Source organism: Lynx rufus, unplaced genomic scaffold, assembly GCF_022079265.1.
Source record: "Lynx rufus isolate CCGP_SWC_20201006 ecotype Redwood Valley unplaced genomic scaffold, mLynRuf1.p SCAF_21, whole genome shotgun sequence".
Taxonomy (NCBI): Eukaryota; Metazoa; Chordata; class Mammalia; order Carnivora; family Felidae; genus Lynx; species Lynx rufus.
Window position 1 is genome coordinate 1647697 of NW_025814836.1, and position 7272 is coordinate 1654968.

Consider the following 7272-nt stretch of genomic DNA (forward strand, 5'->3'; position numbering starts at 1 on the left):
ATAGTCTCCAGATCTTAAAGATTTTACACTGCTTTTTAAAAAGGGTTACTTATCACTGTTTTTTAAAGAACATATCTGCCTAAATTTTGATTTGTACTATCGTAAAAATTCTACATTAGTATTTTTCTGGCCACTGGAAAACTCCTGGAACTGTATCACATGCAATAGAATAATTCATGCTAGGCACCCTAGGATCAAAAGTGACATTTTTCTTTTTTCTTGTTAAGTAAACTACACATTCTTTTACAATGATTGACTTTATTTAATTTTTATAGTTTTATTTCCATTACAGTACTTAATGACAGATTCCTCTAAATGTGAAGATTGTCTATAGCAAAAAGTTGAAATATGCCACATTTGTGATGCTCTTACAAATTAGGTTTATGAAAGATAAGCAATGCTGGATGCTGTTTAAACTGGTAAGGATGGATTTTATCCAACAATAACTGTTGCAATAGGAAGAGCATCCAGAATGAAGTAAACTCAACTTTGCTGAAACAAAAGGCAGGAGATATTCTAAAGGCTTGGGTGTGCTAGTGGGTAGACAATGAGAAGTGTGGAGGTCGGTTTTAGTCCATGTGACTACACCATCAGGGCTTATTAACTGGTGTTTATCTGGAGGAGAAACATACTTCTCATACCTTTATGGCAGGAGGCAGTGGTGTGGGTTGAGGCAAGATGCTAAGTTAGGTCCTTACCCTCTCACAGGAGCTTGGAGCAAGAAGAGAGGCATCTCATTGAATGTTTGCATTTCAACAATTCAGCTCTTAGGTCCTTCAGGAACAGGTCTGGTGGTGAAAGAGTTATATCTCAAAGGACTGAGAAAGGATTTACAACTTAAGTTTTCTAAAGTAAATATTCTAAGAGCAGGTACAGGGGCCTATTTGGCTGACACCAGGTTTTAACTGGTACAAATAAATAAATTTGACTGAAACAAATAAATCCTGGAAGCACTGAGCCTTCTCATGCAGGCATTTTTAAGGAGGGTCGTCTGAGTGACATGGCCTTAGCTGCCAGAAACAATGATAGAGTCTCGTCAAATCATTTCACAGGAGCTCTTTTGTAGGTCTCAGGTTTCACTGGTATTTGAATTCTATCACTGAATTGAGCTAAAAGCAAAGAGAAAGAAAACATTTTGTCTCTAGCCTAAAGGATGGACATCTCTGTGTGTATGTGTATGTGTTGTATGTGCATGAGTACATATGTGCATGCTCATATGTGTTTCTTTTACAGACCAACTGTATAGAATCTCTCAGTGAGTAAACAAATTCGGTGTTTCCAAATTCTTCATCTAGTATTTTTACCTAGTGTCTTAGTTTGCCTCAATTTTTAAAGTTGGGTTAAAAAAAATGATATGAAAATTTTAGAACAGGCTATGGTACCAAAAGCCTCAGGCCTGTGGCTCTCATAGCCATAGTCCTGGGGAGAGTGTCTTTCCTCTGGACTGCTGCACAATGCTGTGACATGTCAACAGTGATGATGACAATAGCAATAGCCAGGACATCAGACATACACTGCACATTCTTTGCACGCAGAGCCCAGTTCTACAGATCTGACACATGTTACTTCATTTCATCTGGGGTATCTTCATTCATCACATTGGTAAATGGAGAGATAGAGAGGCAGACTCAAACAGTATGAAAAGTTTTCAAACTTTAAGCTTTTTTTCCCTTTCTTTTCAGTTTTCCAATCTTAAAAGAAGCCTGCTGTATGCTGTGTAAAATTTTCCCAGAATCTCTCTGGCTAAGGTGACTGGCTATTAGGATTTGCTGATGCTCTCCCACACTCCAAGGACTTGACAGAGCACAGTATGGAAAAATCTTAACTCTTGGCATCATTTTCTGTTTTTAAATATTATACACTTTTCATTTTTTATAGTTTCTAAAAACTACCGGTTTATTAGAAAAATCCTAACGTCTTGTTTTTGGGGTAGAGCTACAATTTCACCAATGTGTAATATCCATTATAAAATCATTCTGCTGCAAATCCCTCCCTGACTCCCCACCCTCAAATAAAACTGAACCATGATTTATGGTAAAATGACCAAAGGGGTTCCTCTTTGTACTGTGGCTTCTGTAAGGTCTGAACTGAAATCAGTGAATCTTTTTCTCATTAACAATGTAGTACCCATGAACTGGTGACAAGTTTGGGATTATAATATGGCAACTCAGGTATATTCTAAGTACAATAGGTTTTTTTCCCACATTTTTAGAGAGCTTGGAGGAATATTTGAGATCTCTGAATCTAAGACTTTAATTTACTGAGGACCACCTTGGTACTAGATCATGATGTGTGTTTATCAGCCTTAGCTGGCTTCATTTCTAATGTGGATTTCTATTTTTTTCCTCCTGATGTGTGCTTTTTCCTGCTGGTTCACAAATGAAATAAATAGGAAAAGAAGCACTGGGAACCACAAAAATGATTCTATTAAAATAGGTAATAAGCCTGAAAATGCTTATTACCTGTTGTACCTACATATGGATTGCCCATGTGGGACTTCTTTCTACAATATTTGTTTTTTAAGGGAGAATTACAATATCCAAGATAGTGATATTTTGTTTTCGTTTTTGTTTTTTTGTTTTTTGTCTTTTTCTAGAGAACATGTTTGGTGTGTCCTTTAAAAATCAGACCAAACAGACTGCTTTGGGGAAGGTATTTGAAATACTAGAATAGTTTTCTGTTATTTTCTGTGACGATCCCCCCCCCACCTTCCTCTATGTGGAGCCTCCATTCTCTGCCCTGTATTGGTGGCAGCAAGTTTGTCAGTGAGCTTGTCATTTGACAGAGGGAAGCTTTTTCTCATAAATAAATAAGGCAGATCTTTAGCCTGCCAGTGGCCACCAAGCAGAACTTGGTATACAAGTGAAAAGTAGACTGCATCCATAATCTCAGGCACTCAAACCTTTTAGTAACCCTGAGTTTTTGCCCAATTGGCCATCAATGTAATAATTGTCACTCAGGATTCTCAGCTTTATTGGCACAGTGATTGAAGTGCTGATATTTGATCTGAATTTAATCTGACACAGTCTCAAATATCTATAAATAGATTCATCTTCTATGAATTTTGATATTTATGTATTCTTTGTGCTCCTACATGATTTTAAAGATAATCCTTGGAGCTCAGAACTTTAGAATTACATAGGGATTGATATATCTGGATTTGAAATGTGTCATCCTGTCACATGTGAAATAATTATTTTAATTGATATTAAATTTAACGTAATATGTGTGGGATGTCTGGTGAATTTTAATTGAATCAGAGTCCTTTCATTTCCTTCACTGACCTTTGAAGTTACCATAAGATTAAACTATTTGAAGACAATTCTGACTTGGCAAGAGCAGTCAGTGCCTCTCAAATTTTAAGGTGCCCACAAATGCAGATTTAGTTCAGTAAGTCTGGGATGGGCTGAAGTCTGCATTTCTAACAAGCATCCAGGTGCTGTGACTGTTACTGTCCCATGGCAAACCACATGCTGTACTTATTGGTCAGCTGCAGGGTTTTCCAATGTTGCTTGCTGGCATTTGAACTGCAGGGGCTCCCATACCCCACTTTCACTTCTGTTCACCTGTGTGGCAGAGACTCTCACTTGCCAAAATCCTAGCTCACCCTCTTTTTCCTGGGCGAGAAGCTGGACACTTCCCAGCCTTCTGTGCAGTCAATTAGGAATAACTGTGCTCTTTGGCCCTGCCTCATGGAATGTGTGCCACTTGCCAGCCCAGCCCGTAAACAACTTCCACCTGTAAGACTCACTCTTTTTCCCCCATCCAACAGATAAATGGAAAAGAAGAGTAAAGCAACATAGGAGAAACCACATTAATCTCAACATGTTGAATGGAACTCAATCCCTTGATAGCCTGTCCAGGCTTAAATGTGAGAAAGCTCTGATTATGTGAGGCAGATGAGATTTCAGAGTTTGTTGTACTAGCCTCCCTTGGTGAATACAATGACTGAGGCCATACTGCTTAATTCTGTAGAGAAGACTTGCTACTTTAATCTCATTTCAAAAATACTTTTTAGCCTCAGAGATATACCTATTTAATTTATGATTTGCATCCCCCTTCCATTCTAAGGGGACAGCTAAAGAGGTTTGCTCAGATATCACATTTCCCTCTGGTTTCCACCTCTACATTCCCTCCTCCCAATTTAGTTAGACACATGTTTTACAGATGTGTGTTGTGAATACTGGGTCCTGCTCCAGACCTGATACATGAAAACCTCTGGAGGAGGCACTTAGGAACGCAAGAGCCCCAGGTGTCATGCTTATCAGCAGCTAAGTTATGAAAAAGAGGAATTAGGCAAAATAGACTTTGTGGCTGGAAGAAGAAACTGGATTGGAGATGACTGCTTTTTTTAACTTTCCATTTTTAAAAAGGCTTTCCTTTTATGGAAGATTATTCTCAACTTTGCATTTTTCTTACTTGTTTGGTTTATTCAATTATTCCCCCCCTCCCCCCTCACCCCGGGGGAAAATGCATAAGAGTTAAACTCTTAAAATTTAACTTTCTGTCACCAGGTACTCTGTACTTTTTTGCATCTTGCTTTTAAAATGCCAGACGCTGCTTCTCTCTGGGTTGGATATATGCACTTGTCTGCTGGTCCCATGTTTGCTACTTTACTCAGTTCAGTGGTTTCATGCTCCATATTGAGTCCATATGAAAAGATATATGCTGTATTCAAACCTTGCATGGCATGGCTGAAGAAGGTGAGAGGGACAGATCAGATTAAAGGTGAGTGTCTAGAAATCTGGCAGCCATTTTTTCATGAGTCTGTTAACACCTGAATTGCTCTGACACTCATTTCTTCTGCCTTTTATTTCTATTCCATTGGTCTTCAATGAATTATGGATAGTATTATTAGACAATGTGGCTTATTTGACTGGAGAGTTGTGGCTGTGTTTGTCTGCCATTGATTATTAAATATGCCATTACTATTTAAGCATTCACCACCAATAAGAGCATTTGTTTTTAAACCATTAATAAATGGTCTAGAGCAGGTTGAATTGGCCTGAAAGGCAGAGGTGCCATTGTATGGGTTGCCATGGCAATGAATAAGGAATGCAAATATGTGAATGGTCTTATTGGCAGGGAAGGAAAATTCATATCAGAAATACTCATCTACTCCAAAGAAGAGGAATCACTCACTACTAGCTCAAGGATAAGTTCTATGTCATAGATCTGCCAGGTAGATGTCTAGTGTCTCTAAGGAATAGTGCCATATCAGAGGCATTGAGTTGGCCTTTTCTGGTGATAGATGGGCACTTATTGGTGGAAGATCATTTTTGGTGAGGCAAAGTCCATTTTGTTGAGCCACATGGGCTCCAACCATATGGTTGTTTTATATATGGTCTTGATACCATGAGAATCTGTATCTGTTGCTCATGCAAATTGCTTATGCTTTCTACCTCTATTCAGGCTTAGTCTCATATATGGAATCTCCATTTATGATGGGTATATATCTTTTTTGGCAACTCATAATCATGAATTAAATTTCTATAAATGTATTAGCAAACCAGGAAATGCTACTAGAATGGAGAATGGTTGTCAATAGAAGGGCATAAATCTTTGCTCCCAAATTCAAGGCATTAGAATGGTGATTATCCTATTACATCATGTCAGAGAGTCCATACAACATCCCTATTGGCCACAGATACTATAAATGCCATTGGCTCTGCTAGGTCACAAAGACTACTTTGCACTTCATCCTGTACTTACGCAGGGCCTGCTTCAAATAATTCTTTTTCTGTGAGTCCTACCCCAAATTTTCAACCTTATTGGCTATACAATAAATATGTCAAAAAAATTATAACTACATGTTTTATATATTGCTTCCAAATTCTAAAGAGGTGTATCAAACATTGTATCCCATTATTTATGCTGGGTGACTGAAGATGGAGCAATTTGTCTTTACATATAAAGAAACTATTTAGGTATGCTCAGGATCACTTGGCTCCTAGTCAAGTCACTAATATAGTATGATTCTGGGCTTCCCCAGAATTTAGCAGACTCTGGAATGAGTCTGTCTTACTGAAGGCTCTAAGATTCTTAATTCTGCCACTTGAAAGATCTAAATAATTTTGAGTCATTGAAATGAACTAGCATAGTGCTCTGTGGATATATCAAGACGACTAAGGTCTGTCTGGGCTTGATATGACAGAAAGCACATGAGTTTACATTGTTCTGATGTAAGAGTCAAAGTGTATTACTGGCCATTGCAGGTAAAAGCCAATCATTTTTTATTGTGTTTATTAACTGGGACTAAAATCAAAGCATTTGCTGGGTCAATAGCAGCATATTAACTGCCAGGGACTTTGTTCATTTTCTCTAAAAAGTATATCACATCTGGAATAGTCTTTGTGAATGGCATCATAACTTGATTCATTTTATAATAATCACATTCTTTATAAAAGGTCATTCTCTAACTGACTTTTGTACCAGACACATACATGTGCAAGCTACAAAAAGGTCATCTCCCCTGCATCTTTTACATTTTAGGTATAAGGAGACTGACACTCCCCCAGAGATACGACAATATTTTGAGCTTGCTATTTTGGCAAACTGGGGCAGTTAGGCCAGCTTCCACTTGACTCTCATACTGTAGTAGTCCTCACTCCATGACTCAGCAAATGTGGAAGCAAACTGTCAGCCTGTTATCCATTGTGGGGAACATTGTATGGACCACAGTCAGAAAAAAAAAGGCAGTTTGTCTCCTACCTCAAGTTCTGTGAACAAATAAAACCATGAGCTTTTCTGTTATTGGTTTAATAAGAACATGTTTATCCCTGACTTTTGCATTCCGATGTTTAAAGATATGTGATACCATTTGTGGATATTGTGTTAACCATGACATAAAATGACTATTTTTGTCACATGAACAGATATTTCTTGGTTACTTTAGTAATCTGGTTTTATTTTCTTTAAATCCTATTGTATTTTCCATTTGGCAAACTTTAGCTGGGATGTCATTGGTAACACTTTTGCAAGTAGAACACATTTTCTTAAAGTCTTTGTCTCTCAGTCTTCATAGAGCAAATGTGTGAAGATTCCATCAGATTTACAGTATTTATACTTCTCATATACATTAGGAGTCTTACTCCTCTGGGCTCCTGGAGGATTGGCATAGGCAAAGAGAAAGCAGAAAGACTGTTATGCTCTGAGTTCCATTGTTTCCTCTGACTTTGGACCCTAGTGTATTTTGTGTTCCCAGGGAATTTTTAAAATTCATAAGTCAGTACCAAATAACTCTAGAAATTCTGATTATTTTCCTTTCCTTCT